We start from the raw sequence: 25,262 nt of genomic DNA, 5'->3' as shown, positions 1-25,262 counted from the left end.
TGAGTACAGTTGGAGTTCCATGATGTCTTAAATCCATTAGTGCAGAAACGAGAAGTATCAAGGCATTCCACTTACAGAAAGGTCAAATGCTTTGTCAGTAAATGTGTCAATACTGTAATATCCAGTACCAAAGGCTGCAGTGTCTGCAGAACTGCAATCTATCAGACATCGCTTTTTCATTTGACATTTTACACCTTTACATTATGTTCCTACTATTGGCTTTGGCATTTTATAGACAGCCTTAATAGTCAAATTCTACTCATTTACAGAAACATAATTTATTCATTTTCATAGATTTATCCTTCCAATACCTGAAGAAGGCCTACAAGGACACCAGAGAGGGACTCTTTATCAGGAACTCTAGTGATAGGACAAGGGGTAATGGGTTCAAACTTAAACAGGGGAAGTTCAGGTTAGATATAAGGAAGAAGTTCTTTACTGTGAGGGTGGTGAGGCACTGGAACAGGTTGCCCAAGGAAATTGTGAATGCTCCATCCCTGGCAGTGTCCAAGGCCAGGCTGGACAGGGCCTTGAGCAACCTGGTCTAGTGTGAGGAGTCCCTGACCATGGCAGAGAGGTTGGAACTTCATGATCTTAAGATCCTTCCCAACACAAACCATTCTATGAATCTGTGATTCTATGATCCTGCAACTTTGCATCCAAACAAAAAGTTCCACTATAAGAAAGACCACATAAAGAAGGAAATGACAAAATTAAACAGCCTCTTCCAAAATAGGAATATTATTATGAGCCAGCAACACCATGAGGAAAGTGATGCTTACTACTTTCCAGCATCTTCAGCCTCAAGCAGAAATATTCACCCTACAACTATGTGAGGGACTCACGCCTTCTGTTACCACTCAAAGCTTCCCATGTCTGCCGGGTACCCCAGCCTCTCATATTTCAGAGTTACAAGACCACAAGCATAGCATTTTCGACACAATAACATCTGCAGCTTAATTTTTACAGAGGGAGTAAGCAGTAAGTAAGCATTTGAAGACTGGAGATATGCAGTATGAAACATTTCCATGTTCAAACTCCAGGCTCTCTCTAATGTGTTCTTTCATAAATTTTCTGTGCCTTGTGTAGATTATACATATTTTCATTCAAAATTGTATTTTGTTAGAAAGTTTTATTTGCCATTTACAAGTTTTATTTCCATGAAATGCATGGTTCCAGTAAAAAGTAGTTTATTTTTATCATTTTATATTTAAAACACCCATGAAAAATTATGGAGGATTTCAGTTTTTAGCCAAAGGCTGAATGTTTCCTGCTTAGAAATGCGAAAGCAATACTTTATAAGAAATGCTGCCTGGATTTCATACAGGCCACTCTCTGCTATTGGCCCGATCCCCCCTCTCAGATGATATCTTGCATTGCCAGCTTTCTACGCCATAGCACAATGGAGCAGAGCGACCCATTAAGAGGCTGTGGAACATCCCCTCATTTATGGTGTCACTACACACAGAGGAAAACAGAGGAGAAATACAGGACAGCCTGGGCATTTCAGGTTCCCAAGGATTAGTAACTGCACAGAAAGAGCAAAGATGCAACACTTTGACAGAAGGAAGTTTTTCCTGGAAGAAATGTAAGAGCCATCCCAGGTTGCATACTGGCAGATGGATGAATAATGCCACTGTAAGTATAAAAGCTTACAGTGAAATGCATTCCCACCCATTATGTTAGCCATATAGCTCATATGGCTCATATCATTGAAAACTAGAAAACAAAATTTGCAAGCATGACACCCTCCAGCCTATTCTTTTGTAGTTACAGCCAAGTCTTCCCAAGTCCCACCTAAGCTATAGCTTCAGCCAGAGAAACCACCAGGAGTCCTGCATACACTGCTGCCCATCTTTCTTCGTTTTCAAACTAGGGGCTCCCCCATTACTCCCCCCTCTCACAGCCAGATGATGCCAATCAGCCAAATGGCTTAGCCACAGCTCCAGCAACACACAGGGAGACAGACTGAGGCTTTGCTTAGAGGACATCAACTGGAAGCAGATCTTGCATGAAAGAGGTGGTATCAGCACAGTGTAATTCCTTGGGACAAGGAAGATACTTCCAGAATGACTTCTTTTTTATTTCACCTCTTCTATTTCACCCTTCCTTCTTCTGTATAGAGGAGAAAAACAAATGCCAGACTGGCCACAAGGAGGGTCAGAAGCCCTGTTTGGAAAGCAGTAATGGACAGATGGGAAAGGCAACAAGCTACCTCACAGTCAGGGCTTGCTGAGAACCAAGGAAGACTGTAGCAGTGAACAGCGCATAATGCACACCTTAATGAATAGCAGCCTTTCAGATAGCAGCCCTGAGATATCCATGTAGATGACAGAATCCCTGCCCCCCCCCAAAAAAAAAAACAACAAAACAACCCACATTCAACTGCCACACACGCAGCTCAAAATTTATGTTACGCACACGTTGAATGCCAAAAGCATTCCCATAAACTTTCATAGTCCTACTTTTCACCGTGGTTACATACCACGATGCTGGTACTATGACCACAGCAATCACCTGTACTCATCCTTTTTAATACGGAAAGCACGGAGTGGGAGTCAGCTCAAACGGGTTTTTTGTCCTAGTCCCCTTGTGAAACATGTGGACAAGACTCTGAGGTGGGTGTCACAATCATAATCCCAGGGTACCCCATTAGCAACAGCAGCAACCAGCATGTCTCTGCAAACCTTCTCTCTCTTCTGTAGCATAGGAACATATACCTTGTCCCTATCATACACCAGTTTTTACTTCCAATCATTTGCAAAAGACATGGTTTCTTCCACAGTTAGTATTCAGAAGTTCACAGGTATTTCAACAATCAGTGAAAACCACTTAAGAACCAATGTATCTAAGATCATTACTTGTTTTGGAAGCAGTAGCTCCAAACTTTAAGTAAAAAAGGTATCCTTAGCCTTGAACAAGCAGTGCTTTATTATGCTCGAAATTACTATATAAACTGATTATATCAATGAAAAGTATTTACACTTGACTATGAAAGTAAACAACACATGACAAGTGAAAAAATCTGCTGAAATTTAAATCGGCCTTCAAACTGATCATATTAACCATTTATCACAATGTATTATGATGATAAAAAAAAAAAGAATCATTTAGCAAAATTAAATTAGCAGATCATTCTACTATGGGTTGTCATTTTAACTGCAGCTGATTTATGAAACCACCCACACAGTATATCAAACCAGAAAGACATGGGTTTAGATACATCCCTTCTAATTTATGGAAATTCTTGTCTCAAACACATTAAAAAGACTAGTGTTAAATTTAAATCCTATCTTCAGCATTCACATTTGTTTTAAGCTTACTGACAGTATGTCTTCAGGATCATTAAAAATACTAGTATTAAAGATATTACATTACCTGAAAACTATCTAAGATGCATCGTACCATTGGATACTTTTGACTGAAATAGAAGGCTGAAACACAAGTGATAAAATTATAAAATCTGGTTTTTAACTACAAGTTTAAGGCTATATCATGTTTCATTACAACGTTCTGAATAAGAATGAGTAACTGGACGGCAACAGCCTTTAATTCAAAAGGCTAACAGTGCTAGCATAGTCCGTTGTAATCCGTTGCTCAGTCTTCCTTTTGTCCAAGATGTCTGCAAAAAAGCTGGAAATTGTTTAAAGGGATTGATGTCATGTCAGTTATTTAATAGCGATGTCCAAAGGATTTTTTGTTTATTTGTTGTAAGTCTTTGTTAGTAGTCTAAGTCTACTTAGCAATATGTCTTGCCACACTAATGCTATTAGGATTAATCCTGTATAAAGATCTATACAAGAAGTTCCAGAACAAATAAGGATACACAGTATGGTGTCTCTGTCGTGGGTTACTGTATTGCCTGCTTCAGCTGCACAGCTTGATTAATAAATCAAACCGCAACTCAATCTCTGGCTCCTTCTGAGAAACCTCCTACACTTCCGATATTTGGAAACAGTATCAGTAAAACCTCCACGAATTCAGGAAAATACCTGAATGTTTCCTAGCTTTTCCAGTGATGAAAGATACAAATTTTACCGAAGACTTGTTTAGCTGTAAGGTTTTCATCTGTTTTTTCCACAATTTCAACCAACAAAAAGAATAAAAACCACATTCCAAGATATAATGCGATGAAGATTCAGCTTTCCCTCTTTTGAAAAAGGTCAGATTCAAATATTGAGATAAATTCAAGCATGTATTGATATTAACTTGCTTATACCTCATTCTGACTTATCCAACATTTACGATATGACTAAGAAATATTTTTGTGTGTATTTTCTAACTGCAATGTTCACAGTTACAGTTACAGAATTATAACTCTTGTCAGAAGTCAGGATTATTGGTAAATTGCCCACAACATAAAATTTGTTATATCTTTTAACCAGAGAACAGCCACAATACACACAAATCAGAATTGTTCTCCTAAGCAGAGGTTCAGCTCCATCACATCTGTCGCTAAGAGCAAATCACGCCTGGCAAATTTGTTGGCCTTCTACAATGGGGTTTTACAGCATTGGTGGATAACGGAAGAGCGACTGAAATCATCCACCTGGACTGTGCAAAGCATTTGACACTGTCCTGCACAACATCCTTCTCTCTAAACTGGAAAGACATGGATTCGATGGATGTACCCCTTTGTGGATAAGGGATTGGCTGGATGGTCACACTCCGAGTTGCGGTCAATGGCCCAATGTCCAAGTGGAGACCAGTGAAGAGTGATCCACAGGGATCAGTATTGGGACTGAGTTGGGCTTGTTCAGCCTTGACAAAAATAGGCTTCAGGGAGACCTTCTAGCAGCCTTCCAGTGCCTAAAGGACTTTTTAAGACAAGGGGGAATGCTTTTTATGATCTTTTCATAATACCAATTACCATCGTTGACTGTCACATTTGGCTATATCTCTTCTCTCCTAATTTTTGTTTGTAGTAACTGTTCTTCGAATTAAAGCAAGGTTGAAAAAAAAAGGGGGGGGGGGAGGAATATACTTATTTTTGGTTGCAGTAATGGAGTGGAAAAATGGAAAACAGCAAAATAAAATTAAACCAATCTTATAAGAATTATGAAAAACTACAAAAGCTAGTTATGCTTTCATAACTAGCTCTTCAGTGTAGTCTATGCAAAAGTTTCAAATTGAAATTAAATAGTGGATAATGACGCAGCAGTTTGTATGCAACCCAAGCTCACATGTTTTTACAAAAGCATTAACATTCTTCAAGTGGCCAGTATTGGCTAAGTTTTAGGGAAAAAATGTAGAGGTAACAATATTGAATCGCTTTGTACCTACAACACCAAGATGACCAAGAAACCTGCTCCAAATGCATTTTCAGGTATCGGCCAGCAGATAAATGGGTTGTCTGAATTTGCAATGCTCCCATATTGAGATTTTGATTTCAACCAACTCCCTTGAAAACCACACTAAGAAGGATTGATAAAGACAGGGCAAATGCTGCCAGGCCACAACCAGCACTGTGCCACTTGGGCAGCTGGGTGCACACTCCAACCACCAAGGATTGTGGTCTTCCAACTTCCTCCCAAAAATTGTTTCAGAATGAAAAAACCCTCCAGATCTTAGGTGACATTCGTATTTTTCCCATTTCTCATATTTGTCTTTTAACTCTCTTCTGCAATTTCATATTTATTACACATAGAAAGATCTGTTGTTAAGGATATGGGCAAGTCTTGCTTCCTGAGTAACTCAGGTCAAAACTTTTTCATTTTAAATACTTGAAAAAATACAGCAGAGGGGGTCACAGTTCATATTTAAGAAAGTTACCATATAATAAAAAGAATTGTTATAATACAGATCACAGCCAAGTGACATCCAGATTCAGCAAAAAGATCAAAAAGAGTAAAAGCCAAGCACCATGAATGTAAAAAGTATTGCCAGACTTTTCAGTGGAGCCAGGCACACACCCTTTCAATAATTTACCTATTCCTCAGCTATGGTATGCCAGTGCCTAGGGAAAGCAAATGAATCAGTAGCACACTGAGAAGTACAGGTTAGCCCAGAGCTGTGCAGGAACCCATCAGCAGCACACTAATTGGTATTGACGACAGATCAAAAAGTGAGAGCCACTGCTGGAGGAGGAAGATGCACAGAAAGTTCAGGGAGACTTGGAAGGCAGAGGCAAATGTAGCAAAACAAAACAGTAAATAAAAATCTGACTGCAACAGCAAGATCTGTGGAAGAGCACAGGTAATCAGTCAAGAAGGGAGAAGATGCTCATGTATCTTACCATGCGCCACTGCTAGACTGCTCCCAGGATATCACCCAGTGAGCTCAGCCAGAGCTCACCTGGGTTTGTACTTTACCTAGACATGGAAAACCCCATAGGTATTTAAGAAAACTGCTTTTAAATATTTTTAAGCAATCACCAGTGGAACCACAAAGGCTGATGCCTCAATATTTCCAAATTCTTTTCTTTCAAATTCTTTCAAAATATCCAAGAGACAAAACTCCATGAATATAAGCCACAAAAAACAGACTGAAGCTGAGTTTCTCACTAACTTTACTTCTGATTTACATCAGCAGATCTAGCAGAGTAAAAAAAAAACCCACATAGTATAACCCAAAGTTGCTACAGCCTATGATTTTTTTATCCCTTCAATATCTTGCTGTTCTCTTTTAAGAATATCAGCAAGAGAGCACAGAGTTACACCATAAAAGCAGTACATTTTGCCCAGGTCTAAATGCTTGGTACGCCTACTCCTGCATAGTCCTGACATGCTATATAAAGATGTACACATAGATATTTATCAAACCTCTACAGTGCAGGTTTTTTGTGCAAATCCTAGGTTTGACTGGGGTATAATTCATGCATATAGCAGTAGCAGATTTTCTTACATCTTTCCTAAATTTTCCTATTAATCATGGATGGGTATCTCAAGCAGCATGACACTGAATTATGCAAGTAGTTTCTAAATTCTGCTCTTACTTATAATATGATAAATGTGCTCTTCTCCACCTCCACTTCCCCTCCCCCTTCCCGAATTCTGGAATATTTTCAAGTAATAAGAACTTCGGGGGGGGGGAGGGAGAGAAAGAAAAATTACTCATGTAAATGCTTTCTCTGCTTATCACAAGCCAGTATTTCTGTACATGTCTAACTCCAGGGATTCCCATCTTGCATAACAAGACAACCAAGTCTTGATGGGTTTACAGGTGAAAGTTATATAGTTTCCTTTCTTCCAAATACTATAATTCCATCAAAGAATGAAAACCATTACCACTGTAATACTTTACATCAAGAATTCCAAATTAATCCTTTTTTTTTGTTTTGTTTTGGTTTTTTTAGGGGCTCTTTTCCAAGAACCAGGGAAGGTAATGTTTTTCGTTTTTCACCCTCATTGGCTGGCATTCTCTTATGAGAACGGTCGACATATCCCTCCTTCTTCTTAATTTGAAATTAACAATAAACCAATAATTCCCTTCTGTGTAATCCCCATTTCATTGTCCATTGCAATTTTTCAAAAACCGTAAATAATCCAGAACTCCATGTGAAGGACAGAATGACTCATTCTCACAGTTTCCATCTGCTTATACAAATGTTCATGGTTTGATTTCACATGCATGGTAATGACACAATGCATTTAAAAGCTATCAGACTATACAATTTACTCATATAAACAACAGATAAAGCAGCAGAGATTACAATAACAATGACATGCTTTTCAGAGACAGCTACAGGTATCTACCCTTCTATTCACAACTCCTGGACTCTCTGAAATGCTGCCACCTTTGTTCTCTGATGCCAGAATAAAAATTGAAAATGGGGTTCAAAACCCTATCTTTCTATTAATGGCTTAAATGAGAAGAAATAAATACATAAATTTAGTATTTAAACAGTCAAATTTTGTGATGGTTGCTAGTTTCTTGTCACTATTATGCATTAATAGTAAATTTCCCACTACTGAGAATTCTCATGCACAAATCACATAGCTTTTTTCTCCCCAAAGCCAACAATTGCCAAGCAAGGTAAATGAGGAAAACACAGGTGCAAATGCTCAGAATCATGAAGGTGATGGGATGATGGTGAAATCTTTCCAGTGGCCAACACTGCAGCTGGACAGGTAAACACAAACTCTATCAGTGCCTTTCACTTCTTGTCCCTTTTTTCTGTTATTGGCCTCTTCTCAAATTTCTACCCATAAAATCCTGCCTAGTGCTTCTTGGCTGAAAGTGTTGGGAAGGAAGCAACAAATGAACAAGGACTCTGACATGCCAGAAAAGGCTACTGTTTCCAACAATAATTCTTGCAAAATGGGCCAGCAGTACAGCTAAGCATGTGTACAATTCTCTCTGTGTGGTGCTGCATACAACAATAAACTTGCGTATGTCCCACCACAGGTCACTGCACCACCAGCCTGATAACAGTTGGAGGCAGAAAGAGACATACCATGGTGGCATACTGATCACTACCAGAGAAGAAGGCTCAGCCATCTGCCTCCTGCTACTTGCATGACAATACAAGCTGCAGTTTAAAACACCCTTGTTTTGTTAGATAGTCTTAGCCCTCTGCTCATCCCTTGCGTGGGGCAACACAGCTTCTCTTTACACAAGAGTATGCCTGGGGCCTTATTATCAGGAACACAGCTAGCGGATTGAGAGAAGCAATTATCCCCCTCTGCCAAGCACTCATTAGACCACATCTACAATACTGCATCCAGCACTGGTCTTCCAATACCAGAAAGAGCAATCAACTGGAGCAAGATAAACAATGCCTCCAAGATGGTCAGGTGGCTGGAGTACTTGCCCTATGAGAACAGGCTAGGAGAACAGGCTTGTTCAGCCTGAGGAAGAAATGGTTTTGAAGGGATGTAACAGCAGCCTTCCAACACTTGCAAGGAGCTGGAGAACTCCTGCAAGGAGTATCAAGAATAGGGACCAGGATCTTCCCAGTGATGCCTTGTGGGAACAAAATAGACAATGGGCATAAATTGAAACAAGAGAGGTTCAGAATGGATATAAGAAGAAACTCTTCCACCATGAGGACAGTCAAGTAGTGGAAAAGATTAAACAAAGAGGTTACACAGGCTCCATCATTGGATATTTTCAAGACTTGATTGGTCACAGCTGACTCTACTTTGAACAGGACCTTCCAAGGTCCCTTCAGTCTGAATTATCATACAATCCTATGATACCTTCCATTCACATTTGTAAGGCTCTGTACTTTGAACAGAGGTGGCTCTTACAGTGTGGACAGTGGGTCCATACCCAGCAGAAGTTTAGACCTTTGGTAAAATCTGAGTCTTATTTCCCTCTTGAACTAAGCAGAGAAAGTGCACCTGCTAGCACTGTACTCCAGCACACTGGAAAAGGAAAGATATATCAGAACAGGAACTGTACTGTGCCTGTGCAGTAGCCCTCAGCAGGGTTTTCACCAAGTTTCATGAAAGATGGGCATGCAATAGGCAAGATGAACCAGTCAGAATGTCAACACCCCAACTGTCTTGTGACTTCATTTGTGAGGTGAAGAGTGGGAATTTATCCATGTATGTACTATACATGAAACACATATGTAAGCAAGTGCTTCAACCCTCCCAGGCAGAGTGAAGTTGAACAAATAGATTATATGTAATGAAAAACAAGTTCAGTAAATGTGCTACAGAGTACTGATGCATTCATGTGCCAGCTCAGCAGCCCTCAGTGGGAATCTTGTCAGCGCATGGAGGCAGTCTGGTAAAAACTTGGACTGAGGACAGAACAGGGCACACAGGAAAAAATACATACAAAGTAAGGGCCGTTTCTCCTGTTTTCCCACGCTACAGTAACTAAGTATTCTCACATGTCACTATTACCCTGATACTGAATAACCTACCCTGTCCTCGTTCATAGTGCATTCCTTTCTTACACCACTGCTGTGTTATAAATATGCACACACACCTACTACAAAATACTCCACTGAGATCCTCACCAGTCCAAAAGCACTCAGGCCACATCTGCCTTTAAAGGAAGCAAAGGTGACCCAGGCTAAGCAGCAGCTGGTCCTGATGCACACAAACAGCAGGGGCTGTCACTGGCACAGAAAGAAATTGAACTGAGTCAGCAGACTGAAAGTGGACTATCTGCTGTATGTGACCACAGTCTAGTCCCAGATAGCTCCAAGAAACACTTCAATAGGAACACAGTATAGCTTCCCACAGCTTTGCATCCCACTAACAATTAAACTTGGCTTAAGGAAAGGAAGGCCTGTTAAGACTTCTCACTGCAGTCTCTCTTGTAGATTGCTACCTGAGGAAGGACCTTGTGGTACCAAAGATTTATTTATTCCATGCACAGTACCCTATTTGTTCCATGTGACACACACCCAAGGTGCCAGCAACAGGCAAAAAATTAGATATAAGCAATAATTCAAAGACTAAGATGGTGACCAGTTAAAACAAACAGCTATTTCATTGAAAGACTTCTTCAGTTATACTCTGCTTTGAATATGGATCACATAACTCTTATAATTAAAAGAGGAAATTTTCTTAACTTTGTATTTATTCATCTCTGATGAGACATAAAAAAAGTGATGCAGCTGAAATTAAAACAAAGCAACACTTTCAAACATAAAACCTGTATATGCAGCCAGAACAGCAAATGCAAAATTATCTCCTGTCTTTGGTCAGTGTTGTAACTTTAAGTTCCACCAATTACTTATCTATTTATTTTTCCAGTGAGTCTGAGAGCATGGACCTAGTTAACAAATGCAACTCAGAGACGCTCACTCTTGCCAAACGTGACCTAATGCATACTAACCTTACTTAGAAGTTCCGAGTTAAAGCAGTTTTGTATTTTCCATTTCTTTTCATTTGAAATGATCAGTTCAATTTGAGTTTGTCTGTTTCTAAAAGACAGATTTCACATAGATTAGAAAACTAACCTTTCACTGAGAAGCAGAACCATCTGAATTGAGAGCATGCAAGGAAATGTAGATGGGAAAAATGCTAGCACTATGATAAAGTACACAGTTGTATCTCAGGAAAAAAAAGAGTCAGAGGCTGAGGAAAAGGAAGGTCTCAAAAAAAGTGTTTCATAACTGAGGGAAGTGGAGGAGAGTGACTGGAGAATAGGGCATAAACAATTTTCTTTCCTGCCAACATGCTATTAATCGACACTGTGACGGAAACAGATGGAAAATGGGTCAACAATGCTAGAAGAACAGATACTCCACGGTGCTATCTCTGTCCAGAAGAAAAGAAGATAGGATGGTCTGTTAGAAACACGTAACATGAAATGCAAGCAAAGTACAAACAAGTCTCTTATACCTTCTATCATACAATCTGCCCTGAAATGTCAAGAAATCTAAATATGACTATCTATCTCTGTTACCAGGAAAGAGAATACTCTTACAGATCAATGGGAGCCATTCCCTGATTTATGGATCTCATATCCCTCAAAATTCTTCTCATAAACATCATGAATCCATATGGTGTCCAAGTGTTACATTTCATGTTTGATTTAGCTAAAAGGCACTTAAAACAAACAAAACCAGACCCAAGATGTTCCTATGTAATTGGAGGTTCCCCACTGATTCTTCCTTAGCTGAGCCTCAGGAATGTAAATGCCCTTAATAATTCAAGTTCATTAAATCAGATCTAAAGAATTTCCCATTTAGAAGATAACATAGAAACAAGATGCATTTTATTCAAAGATTCTCATCCTGCATAGAATTGCGGACCTGCTCTATCTGGATTTTTTTAGCAACACATACCCTAAGCAAGGTGACTATTCACTGCTCTGTAAAGACTTCACTGCCATTTTTTAACTGTTTTGGTTGGGTTTTTTTAACCACAGTTCACAGCTCTGAGTAAAGAGCCTGACTTCTGCAGGTAGACAATAGAAAACCTGCAAAAGCCAGCAACAGGGAAAAGCAATGTTATCAGGAGCACACAACCAGTGTCATCCTAGAACTCTAACAACAAGCAAAGTGGGGAAGAAAACAAAGGAGTCAGGGACAGCCAAGCCAAGGAAATAACATATATATACACACACACAGAGTTTTGTAAATATGAAGTGACAAAGGAAAAAAAAATAGAAAAGAGCAAATTAGTGAGGGGAAAAAAGATGGCAGAAGCAACAAAAAATTATATTTTACTGCCATCCAGAGCCTGCTAAACTTTAAAAATCTCTCAAAATATTGATTAGGTTAGAAATCCCAACTACAGCAATTGCATAGCAGGGAAAATTACTCCCTCACAACTGCAATCAGAAAGATTTGCAGGAAAGGAAACATGAAGGAGGTAATAAACACCACCACTGAACCAGTAGTAGAAGAAAGTGTATCACTGTGAGCACATGACTGTTGGTTGAGAAAAGGAAAGAGAGAAAACTGTAATAAGGAGAATTGTCAGAAGGTCAGAAGCTGATCTTCAGACAATCATAAACATGAGTCAGAATATGGAAAATGGTTACTGACTAGTAATTCACCGGACAGCAGCTACACAAAAAGACAGTAAATTAATATTCAGAGCTTTTTTGTTTGGCTTGGTGGCATTTTGTTTGTTTGTTGTACTTTTAGACTATTACTTTGACAATAACTGATGATTCTCTTTAAAAGGTGTTAAGCCAATTGCAAATACAGTGATGTTCTGCCCCCATTAGTAAATAGTAACTGTTGTTTTGTTGCTGAGCTGAAGCATGAGCTTTCTCCTCTCCAGAGAACACATGACATAATAAGTTCTTAGTTCACTGCCCAGACATCACTATATGGAATAAATAACTAACACTTTTTAAGGTCAATGAAAAGAAACAACAATTTACATTGCTATAGCCTAAGACCAACAGCTATATAAAGTAACGTTTTGCTGGCAAATTCCCAATTTGGTATCTGAAACAATCACCAACAGCTGTGTGTTTAAATAAGGACCACCTTAAAGCATATGCATTGCTTATGCTTTTCTCAGCGAAAGCTTAACAGGTTTTGCTGATGAGACCTGTGATAAATTGATCCTCTCAAGGGACGAACCACAGCCTCTAGTCAAAAAGACTAGTGTCCTGGCCACTCTGGAAGTTGGCACGCTACCTCCTGCTATTATAACATGGTAAAATTGCCAATGGAGCATTAGCTAAAATGAACAAACCTGAACACAAAAACACCTCAGTAAAAATGTACAGGTCTATTATAAATACAGCAGCGGACATTTTTTGATTTGGAGACAGTTACCCCATTAGTCTGCAATACAGCCTCAAGGACGTAACTATGGTCTACCCAAAAACATCGCACGGATTTCTTAAACTCCTTACCAATTTCACTATCAAGCTTGGCAAAGGCATAACAACACGTAAGTGCTGACAAAATTAAAATTAACACAGAATTTTCTTTACCCAAAGAAGTTCACTAAAGTACTCAGGTATGCAAGTTTTTTGGTTGGTTGGTTGGCGGGGGTTTTTTTCATTTGCTTGTTTCTTTGTAATCAAAAATCTGACACTAGGTCAAATTTCAACTAAACAGTTTTCTGGTAATAGTTTTACTTAGGCTATATACCCCTCTTCCAAGAGTTTTCAAGGCCCAAGTGTATCTCTTGAACAGTAACCCAAACATCACTAATGGTGTAAGTTGCATCAGTGGCCTAAAACTGGAATGGATAGGTTAGTTGTAAGGTGACACAAATCAGGCTTTCCTCCAAACAGGAACTGACAGACTGCAATCAATTTCACAGTCATAGTGGAATTTAAATCAGCGATCTCATCTTAGTAACCACAAAGACTGCCTCTAAACATCAACGGAGAAAGACAGGCACCTCCAAATGGTGACCCATCACATTCTGTAAGAGCTAAGACACATTATTTATAAAAAAGAAAAAAAAAAAAAAAAAAAAAGATTAGCAATGACCTTTGGAAACAGCCAATATGACAAGGTGAAGAAAATCTACAATGCTTGGGACCTCTCAGAAGGTGGTGGCTCACACCAGTCAATGGATACCACTCAGCTTTTTGAGAATTCCCTGCAGATCAGCAGTAGCCCCCGAGAATCCTATTTAATGCCACAACACTTCAAGAACCATTCGATTCCCTCTTCCACTCTCTTCAGGCCATCATTTATCCTATCAAATCTCTCTGCATCTACCTTCTCCCCCTTTGGAGCCTTGAACTGAGAGCACTGAAGATGCTGAGAGATACTATGAGTCCCTGGAAAATTATTACTTTGTGGACAGAAACGGACATTTAGTTAATGAGTTAATCTTCATAACCATTCAGAACAGATTAAATAACTATGCTGTTAAAGGAAACCTGAAACTATTTTCACCAGGATTTTCACTACCTTGTTGGAGACACAGAAAAACATAGTTAAGAGTAAATCCAAACATTCTTTAGCATTTTCAGCATTACCACATGCATACAGATCATTAAAGTACAGCAAGATAGAGGAGTTTCCCCAACCTCAGCTTCCTTGAGAGTCCTCTATTCCTAGGCACTAATGATATTTATATTTCAGATGGTAAAAATATAGTAAATTCTAAAAAATATTTATGCCTCCAGTAATTTTTGTTCAAGCATGACAGTGAACTTTGGCGTATTGCCATTAAATGGAAATACTAAAAAAAAAGTGAAAAATTTCTTTTTATAGCTGTTGACAGCGTAGCTGCAGAGCTACTACAAAGTAAGAAATATTACTGTTATTAGGTGGGATGATACTTTAAAATTGACTGATCTTGATCATATAAAATGCTAGTGTGTTCTATAAACTTCTCACAACACACAGAGATAAATCAAATCAAAAAGACTCAAAAAGGCACTAAATCAAGTACACCTTCCTAGATACAACTATTAGGTACTAGGGAATGGGATTTGATTTATGGTTTTAGTGCACAAAAACTTCAGAGTTCTTGTGTAAATAACACATTTACTTGCAAGGTAGCATAACACTGAGATTCCCTGCTCAGGTTTCTACAAGGAGAAAAAAACAAACAAGGTACTTGCTGCAACTATTACTGACCTTCCTCAATATCAGGGGAAAGAGCTCAAGTCAATAACAATCTAGCACAAGCAGCCCTGGGAAACCCATCAGCTACTGAACCTGAATGAGGTCCTAATCAGTCCTGACACTCCTTCCTAAGCAATAATCATTGGATCTTATCACCTAACCTTGCATTTTACCAAGGAATGCTGCTGCAACATATTATTTTGGTTGCAAAGTAAATCTGAAGAACATAATACAGCAGTTACAGTTACCCGATTTGGAAAAATCTATACCACTTTCCATATATGGGAAAATGACAGTCTCCACCAGCAAGAAAACATCAAAGGCCTACTGGACATGTAATGCTGTATTTACATTTTCTTTTCTGTATCAAAGAATAAAGGTTTAAAAAAAAAAAAAGTCTGTATTTATACAGACTTTTTTAATAAATCAAAAGACAAATCAGTGTTTTATCTTTTGTCACACTTCTGCCAAAAGTTTTCCTAAGACTTACTTTTTTTATAGCACACATAAGTGACTATAAAGCTATTCTTTAAAAAAAAAAAAAAAAAAAAAAAAAAAGACTACAGAGAAACTTTTCAGGACAATGATTGTTTCCAACACTGACAATTACAGAAGCCTTATAGTGCATTTTGTAGAGTACCTTACAGCTTTTTGAAGCGCTTCACTTAATTTCCTCCCCCCACCCCCTTTCTGTTGACTGCAAGTCTGGTAAAAATAGGAACACAGACCATCAAGTTATGACAATTTCTCTCACAATCCTCAAGTAAGATCATAGAGAAGAGAATTGTTTATTTATTTGTTATTTTAGCTTTATTCCGTTATGCAGAATATGCACGAAGTCTAAGCTCCTGGGCTACTGCAAAGTCCTACTGTGTTGCCCTGCAATAGTGCAACATGCTTGACATTTAAAACTAAGTGAGATTCATCTACTTGTAGGTTCACAGTACCTCCACAAACATCCCAGGCTTCATTATAAATTGTTCACTGGCAAAATTTCTGGTTTAGCATCAGATTGTTTGTTAGTCACTACAATTTCAATTCATTTTTTATAGCTAAAGTCTAGTTTCCCCAGTTGGAAAAGCATGATTATTTATAAAAAGGACATGGAGCTGTTGGAGCGAGTCCAGAGGAGGGCCACAGGGATCATAAGGGGGCTGGAGCACCTCCCGCATGAAGACAGGCTGAGAAAGTTGGGGCTGTTCAGCCTGGAGAAGAGAAGGCTGCATGGAGACCTCATAGCAGCCTTCCAGTATCTGAAGGAGGCCTACAAGTATGCTGGAGAGGGACTCTTCATCAGGGACTGTAGTGGTAGGACAAGGACAAACTTAAACAGGGGAAGCTTAGGTTAGATATAAGGAAGAAGTTCTTTACTGTGAGGGTGATGAGGCACTGGAATGGGTTGCCCAAGGAAGTTGTGAATGCTCCATCCCTGGCAGTGTTCAAGGCCAGGTTGGACAGAGCCTTGGGCAACATGGTTTAGTGCAATGTGTCCCTGCCCATGGCAGGGGGGTTGGAACTAGTTGATCTTAAGGTGCTTTCCAAACCTAACTATTCTATGATTCTATGATTCTATCCACAGAATTTCTCTAGTTCCTTCTATTTTTCACTCCCTCCTGTCAAAAACCAAAGAATCAGATGTGACTGAAATTGTCCATTATGTTCTAGCTGTGGAAGCAATTGTGGAAGTATTTTTCTAATCTGTTTCTGAACAGATCTTATGAGAGTGCAGCCAAGAATGGGAGAACATTTTCCCAAAGATTTTGGGTCATAATCAATGACAAGCAACCAAACCATCCTTGATTCCACCATCTTGCTATCATCTAGATTTTGTGATATCTGATTTTCAGTTTTGGTACTGTCTCCTAGGCTTTTGGGTTTTTTCCTTCTCACCCTCTAACCACACTACTGAGGCTCCCACCCAGGAGCTTCTCCTCAGGCAGCTTCACATTTCTTGTGACAATTCAACAATGCTTCATCTCTGGCCCTTTCTCCTCCCTCTCTCTTCACAACTTATGGTTGCAAGCAAATTTCCATTCTGCCCAAAACTTTCAGCTGTGACTTTGCTGTCTGGATCTATCCCCTCAGGCAGGGGGGTCATCTAAAAGATTCACCTAATCAAACACAGACATCTACAGTATATGTATCTACATCTGATGCCAGTCATCTAGACTCCATTAATAGTTAATAGAGAAGCACTTCCAGATATCTAATACTGGATATCTAAGACTGGAAGAGTCATGTCTTAAAAGGGACTATTTGTCTCCATTGACTACAAAGATTTCAGATGATATTGATACCTACAATGTAAAAGTTCAAAGTTTGCTGTCTAAACTCTACTTCCCTAACACCTCTTTGGTAATCATCTGCTGTCCAAGACACATACTATTCAACTCCTAGCCTCCCTGTTACTATTTTTCTGCTTCCACTATTTATCATACCTACCTATTGTTTCTCATTTTATACTAATAATCTTTATAATATATTTATAATATTTAACCTTTGGACTAAAGCTACTAATAACAACTAATGAGAGAGACTTTTTTTTTTTTCTTCTCAAAATTAAGGTTTTGTTCTACCACAAGCCAATGTATTGTCGTAACTTAGCATTGAAAAACATATTTTCAGAGTTCTGTGTATACATCAGATACATACATTTGGACATACTGGTTTTCTGAGGGGAAGGGGTGAAATCCCATCCTACATATTTTTTCTGCATGTCTTTAGGTAGCTAATTGGAAATAACATATTGTTCATAATAATAGATTAACTGTGTTTTCATATCCCCTAAGCAAAAATTCAGTGAACTAGTGGCCAGAGGGCTCTAAACTGAAGAAGACTTTTGATTTGTTGTGCTTTCTTACAAGTAAGATGGAAAACTGCAAACTTACAAATAAGTAAGTTACAAACTGGAAAACTTACAAATAAGATGGAAAAATTTGTGTACACCTTGTTTTGCAAGTGTGCTCTAAAAACAAAAGAACAAAAAAAACTCTACTTGAAACAGATTAGTAAAGAAAAAAAAAATCAACCAATTAAAGCAATTACACTAATCGAATAGTATTACCTCTTGAAAGCAATTCCATTCTCATTTAGTCATAAAAAGAATTTAGAGGGATTTTCTTATTTGTTTTGCTTTCTGGTTGTGTAAGTGATTTCAACTCCAAAGCAAACTTGAAAGACGAGGGGAAAAAAATAACTGTTCTGGTACTAACAGAATAGTGGGAACCCAATTTTTAAAAAACAAAATATATAAGCTCTTCTGCTCAATCAACAACAGTAAGGCATATTCATCATACTGTAATATCAGACTAGCCCAGTGCTTTGGAAGGGGAAGAAGCTGACAGCAGAAAAAGAAGAGCTGGCGTAAAACCTGTACCCACAAATCAATATCTGGATCTGGGCTAACAGGAAGAGTGGCTGTTGCAAGGGTGTGAGTGAGAAGCCAGTTAGGCCGATTGCTGCGAGGTGCACATGTGGCCTTCCAGAGAGGCTGCCAAGGTACCCTTTTGAAAGGAGAATGGAGCAGGATGCCCAGGTAGCATAATTCCTCCTGGAAACAGGCTCAGTTTCTTAACCACAAATTTCTCTCCAATCTCTTGAATTCAGTCTTCCTCCACACATCATTTTGTTCATTCTCTTACTTCCCTTGCTGTATATTATCACCTAGCTTTTCAATAGTCTCAAGCAAGAGGGGAAAAAAAAAAAAATACATAAGCAAGAAAAAGACAGAAGGAAGGATGGATGGAAGGACAGAAAAAAAACAAACAAATGGTTACATTTCCCCTTTCATATCAGATTATATGTAGCGCAGTAAAATATAAAATAATGATTGAAAAATTACATCTTGCAAGGGAGAGATTATTAAAAATACTGCCTAGATTTTTACTTTTTTTTTTAATTCTTGGCAAAACACTTTCTTTTCAAAAGAATTTAGTGCAAATCTGACTTTGATAAGCAGTATAATCACTGGCTTTACTTCAATACAAAACTACAGCATCATGAAACATGGGCTTTGAAGAAAGCTCAAGACATCACCTTGTTCATCCCTTGCTTCAGAACTGCTTGAGGACCAACTAGACTGTTTCTGACATACAACTCTTCTTAAAATTCCAGTCATGGAGACTCCATAGCATGCCACACCATCACCCACAACCTATTCCAGTGCATAGATACAGAGTTATACTATGTTACCATCTAAATGAAGCAGATATGGAAAACACTATCTCTCCGCTCTTCTTTGTACAGCTGTAGTAAGGGTGGCAGGAGAGGGCATTCCTTAAATTGTGAGGACTAAAGGATAAAGTGGAGCACCTCAAGTTGTCCTCCTGCACCTGAGCGCTAAGTTCTTAACTCTGAGCCTTTCTCTGTTGCAACCTTAATAGCAGTATTACCATATCTAAGAGATGGCAGAGTGGGTGACAGGCCAGCGTGAATGGGCACCTTGAGCTCCAGCTCCAGGAAAGGTCTGGAGGGATGGGGGAGAAGGCAGCATAGGCCCAGCCACAGGACCTAACAATTATATGGGTAAGAGCAAACAGCTTTCCTTGCCAAAGAACGGTCTCCGCAATATGAGTGGCTTGGTGGTGTGAGAGTTTGCAACCAACTAAAGAGTGAGGGGAAAAACACAGGAGGGATTACTCCTTTCACCAAACTGTGACAAAATTCTGCAGCATGGGATTTTTCTGTGCTTCTGAAGCCAAGAGTCTTGAGATTAAATGCTCATTTTCCACAAGATATATGACTTTATAGTAGTGAGCAATAACTTATGATGCACCCAATCATTACTACCTCTAAACTGAAAGATTCCAAAAGCAAAATTTGGCCACAAGAATCATCATCAATACAAATACTCACTGCCTCAACAGCAAGGATATACTGCAATGCAATATAATGCTCTATAATGCAATATATAATAAATGCAGCATTAAATCCTGGCATTAGTGTAACTCTTCCAAGCATTCATGATAAAGTTTAAATTTATTTTACTGCTCTCCTATTCAAAGTCCTGGAAAAGCATTAAATTAACATTTGTTAAGAAGATAATCTATTGAATATAACTATGGAAGGAATTAAAAACTATTCAGTGGCTTCCTTTCAGAACCGCTATGATAGCAGTCCCTTAGAAGAGCAAAAGGTAGAAATCACACAGGTCCACAGTCTGACTTTTGAACTGGGCACCAGCTTTCTTGCTCCCTGAGTTTCCTCCTAAGTCCCACCAAAGCACAGGCTCCAAAATACTTTGTCAGCATTTCCAGAAATCTCTGCAGAGGACTTCTAGTTAATGGTGCTCAAAGCTCATGTAAACTTAAACGATGTAACCACTCAGGTGAATGAGAAAAGGCTCTTCTTCCAGCTTCCAGCTATGATTCTTAACAGAAGAGTTTGTTTAAATGAGTGTGAACAGATGTTGGAGGCAAGACTCTTATTTTTTTTTTTTTTTTTTAGTTTTTCTTTAACAGCTTCCATGATAACAGTGAGATCAGCATTTTCTTTACAGGGAGGGATGGGGGTGAGGAAAGGGAACAAAAAGTTGTTCCTTGCTGAGCCAAACCTTCATCTTCAAGAATGTATATTATGCCCTTTTATCTTCAAAATTCATGCAAAACCACATGTGCCTTTATCAAGACAATAACCCATAAGATATCAGTGAAAACCTGTATACCCTATCCTCAGTTGCTGTTACTGTTGATACTACCACTAAACTATTCTTTTTGTGTCTGAGGGACACCACTATTTAGGTGCAGACTGAACATCCAAGAAATTGGCCTAAAACCCATTACAGTCAGAACCCAAAGTGAATCCATTTGGAAAGGTAAACCTGCCAACAAGCTAGCAGGAAGGCTATATCCTTACTTCTTTTCCACTGGTGTTCTCCAGCCCATAGTCATAGCCTGGCAGTCTCTTGTGACACCTGCTATATAAAGTATATACGGCACTGTCCCATAACATAGTGCCAGTTGCAGTGGTTTTATTTGGTTGGGTTTTTTTAGTTCTAGTTCAATGAGGGTCTTTTTGCCTTCCTCCCAGACAAGAATGCACACATCTTTATAAAAGTTTCAAATATACTTCATCTCTGGTTTAGGCAACCAGAAGCAGAATGAGGATGACACTTACTATCTTTATGCAACTTCCTGGGTCCATTCCCAATTCCAGTCTAAGTTTTGATCTTACTTTTTAGTCATTAATCGATTAGATCCTACTCACATTAGGTGACACCTCCACAAGCAAGCACAATACAGATTAGAAAGAAATCATGAATAAGAGTCAACAGAAGTGCACTCATGCAAAGGGATTCTTCCAGGGAGCAGACTCCCAGAGCAACATTTTCTGCACTTGAACCTCATCACATCCAACACACACTTAGATCCATTTCCCATGTGGGGAAAAAAACTCATTACTCTTCTTTAAAATTAATACAGTTTTGTATAGTCCTGAACCAGCAACTAGTATCCATAATGCGCACAAGAGATTTCTTAACTACTTTTTGCAGAAGTCCCTCTGCTGCTGGGATAACTGACTCGAATACAAGCCATGAGATAGAGCTGATTTCCTTTACTTCAGCATTCCTCAGTGTTATGCTGTCACACAAATTCTTGCTTTCACATTTTAACATCACATTATCATACTATCCTGTTTTGTGTCACTAGCAATGAACAGCCACACAGGTTAAAGTAAAAGGTTAAGAGTTGTATCTTGTATATTACTACACAAATGAACTACTGGAAGGGAAAGAAACAACTCAAAATCAGCAGGCTTAACAGCAGTTGGCATCAACCACAGTATCAGTATTTCAAAGCCCCAGCTGTGACCCTACCTCCATGTCCTCCCTTATCTCAGCCAGTGTATAGGGGACATGGCAGGCACTCACCTCCACCCTCATCCCTACCACCCTCTAGTCAAAACCAGAGCCCTCCACTCTGCCATGCAGTAAAGCACATCCACTGCCATCAACCTTGGGCTTCCTTGTGGCCTTGTGCCCGCTTCCTTCCAGGTGTTGAGAGGAACAGGCTTTCTGCTGGGACCACCAGGCAGCTTGTGGGAGCCATGTGACACTGGCCTGTGGCACAGGAGAGAACCTTGCTCCAGCTGCTGCCATGGCATACCTAATTTAAAGTAGTTCACTTACCACTAGTGGTATATACACTTCAGCATGTGGATCATTGGGCTAAACAAAACTGAAGTACTTTTTTTTTTTTTTAACAGAAACAGCTCTCTTCTGTGTCCATTTTAGTGACTTTTCATGAAAATGTCATTATCCAGTGGTTTTTTTTACTAACATCACTTGCCATTACCATTTTAAACGTACCATAGACTAAAACTACTCTAAGAATTCCACACAGGAGCTAGGTATTTGCAAAATTACAAAAATTTTAATAAAAAAATTCAGTATTTTCTTTGACAGATCTGTGCCTATTTCCTCTCTCAATCAACTTAATAAAGAGGGTAAAGGGGCATCAAAAACCAATTTATGCTTTCAGGTTTTTAGGACTGAAGTTTCATGTATTCTGAACAGTAGTAATCTGAGAATTTACATTAAACAAAATCATCTCCAAGATTACTGCTGTTCCAAAAAATCTGACCATTACTGAGGTTTCTCATACCAATGACATGAGTCTGTGTCACATTTCTAGGAGTCTTTTGCCCTTGCAGGAATAGCTGTGGTTTCAGTGAGTGTCCAAAATCTTCAGCGCGACCGGGCAGTCGTGCAGCACTCTCCTTATTCAACACAAAATCTTTCATGATCACAAAAACCTACTATGCAAGTGGCTTTCCTTGGTCCTGTTCTTTTAAAATACACATCCCAGGTAGTGTTTTAAACAGTTTCTACATAAAAATACTTTGAGACTAGCCTAACTGGCATCTTTGACCTCAAAAAGCCAAAGAGTTCCTTGTTGCACATACAATGCAGCTTTGCCAACACTTTTCACAGACACTTCAAAAGCTTTATTCAGGGGTAGATCTGATGTTCATTTCCAGCCACTACTAATCGGTCAGCTCTGGTCTTTTCTTAGATTTAATTACCAATGCTAACTAGGTACCCTTTTTGTAAAATACCAAATATTAACTTGCACTATTCACAAAAAAAAAAAGAGATCTTTATCAAAAGTCTGTACATCTTTACCTTATTTTTGTAACTGCTTTAAGCTACATATTATCACTATTATTCTATCACATCTGCAATAACCAAGTCACTTTATAATACATATTAACGTCTCTTTTTCTTAAGTTTGATTCACAAAATTCAACAAATTAATGCAGTACATACCAGAATAATCAAATGTAATGAAGAATTTTGTGCTAGCTTAACTAAATAATAACAAAACCTAATAAAAGTAATTCAATATTGGAAAGATAATATAGGGGACTGTAGTTGAGAGATGTCTACCAACTCCATCAACACTAACTCTCCTACAAAACATAACAAAGAACAGGAAAAGAAATTAGTAATCCTCTCTAAATACGAATTATATGTCGTGCAATAGCTGAAGCTTCAAACTACCAAGAAAAGCCAACAGCTTGCGTGATTCAATATTTTATCCAACAAGACACCATCCCACATTTAGATAAGAAATGTGCCACTGCAAATTTTCTTCGCCTCATTCTGCAGTTAAAATGTCTTTCCCCTAAGCACCCACAAGATATTTTAACACAAATTCCAATCACAACTTATTTTCTCTCACTCACAAAAATATTTCCATTACATGCATACAAGAATAATATGTCAAAGGGCAAACAAACACCCCACACACACCGTCATACCCTTCCCTGCAAAGCGTTACTCAGTTCGGATGAATTCCGCTAATATATCCAGAAAAGTGCTGTAGCAATGGCTAAAAAAATATTTACTTGTAATATAAGTTTTGTATTCACCACAAACTTATTCATAAAAAGTTTGTTCAACTCTTTGTTCATCCACTGATATTCTCAATGCACCTATTCCCATTATGTCTTTTTTGTCACATATCCACTTACTGGCCATAACAGCTGTCTGTAATGACCTTAGTGTGCAAAGGGATCCTGTGGATGTAGAGGTAACAGGAAGTTTCAGGCACTGCAATGAAATACAGTACCTAGATCTAAATTTAGAAAAGCCAAGCAAAGCTTCATAGTCTCTAGCCCTTTGCAATAAACCACAGAGTTAATGAAACAAAACCTGGTCAGTAGTTAAGCCTCTCTGCTTTGGCCACCTCACATTCTTAAACGTACTTTTGTGAACAGCTTTGCCTCACTCCAGAACTTAAAAGCTCAAACCAAAGCTAATGATTAACATGCTGATTAAATGAATGCTTAACACCAAGTTACAATGTGCTGCGATGCTTTTTTCTTTTCTCTCAACAACTGTATCAAGAATATTTATTCTTCAGTTGAATAACATTCACTAAGCACTTCATCAAACAAAGCCAACAACATTACAGCCCATTAATTCTTCAGTTTGGCCTAAAGCCAGAACCAGTTTAAATACCTCAACATCTTTCATCCTGCAAGTAATCACATTAATATGCATCTCCCTTCCCCCAACCCAAACAGTACCACATACATACTTTGCATTGCCCCTTGCTAATATCTGTTACCAAAAAAAAATATACCACCACTCTACCCAAAAAGAGAATAAATTAGCCAAAAAAACTCTCTTGAAATCTCAGAAATGAGCTTACATCATCTCTTACTATACCCCAAATTTTGCCAAGGCCTCCATCAGCAATTAAAGAGAAGAACGTGAGGATATTTTAGAGGACAGTTTTGCGATGAAGTTTTTCAGTGTAAAAGAAACCAAAGGAAAAGCTGGCAAGAGAGCTTAAAAGAAAAGCAGCAGTGACATGTGGCAGAAAGCAAGTACAGAACAGCTGAAATCTGTGGTTCTGTAGATACAACTTCAGAAGAAAATGCTGCATGCAGATATCCTGATATACCAGAAGCAGTGATCCATGACCTTGCTTTATCATACACTTTCATATGGGTAAGCTTTTACCCATTCTCTTCCTCTTCTCTTTTGGTGCCTTTCTGGGAAACTCACACAAACCATCAGCTTAACTTGACCTTCCATCAAATTTGGTTGAAACCAAGCGAAAGGCATAACAGTTACTGAGAAATGACCAGACAGACACATGGCCAGTGTCCAGCATAACAAGGAGAGCAGACTGCCATCATGTCCATCTGGACAAGGAGAGATCAACAGTACAGCTAAAAAGTCAAAAAAGTGGCAAAGTCTTCCTACCAAACATAGCATCCTCATGTTATGAACATGGTATATATTTGCAGTCCAGACTCACCTCGAACTTGGTCCTTAAATTAGGCGGCCTAGTTCTTAAGTGACCTCCAAAGGCTTTGTAAAAAAAGAAGCCTCCATGTCAAT

At 38.7% G+C, this 25,262-nt stretch overlaps 1 protein-coding gene across 10 annotated transcripts in view; it reads right to left on the bottom strand.

Annotated features, from left to right (window-relative positions):
- Positions 1-25,262, bottom strand: part of NEBL (nebulette) — a 248,903-nt gene that overhangs the window by 180,181 nt on the left and 43,460 nt on the right. The window lies entirely within an intron of this gene.

Source organism: Strigops habroptila, chromosome 1, assembly GCF_004027225.2.
Source record: "Strigops habroptila isolate Jane chromosome 1, bStrHab1.2.pri, whole genome shotgun sequence".
Taxonomy (NCBI): Eukaryota; Metazoa; Chordata; class Aves; order Psittaciformes; family Psittacidae; genus Strigops; species Strigops habroptila.
The sequence above is the reverse complement of the archived record's forward strand: the minus strand, read 5'-3'. Positions and strand labels throughout refer to the sequence as shown.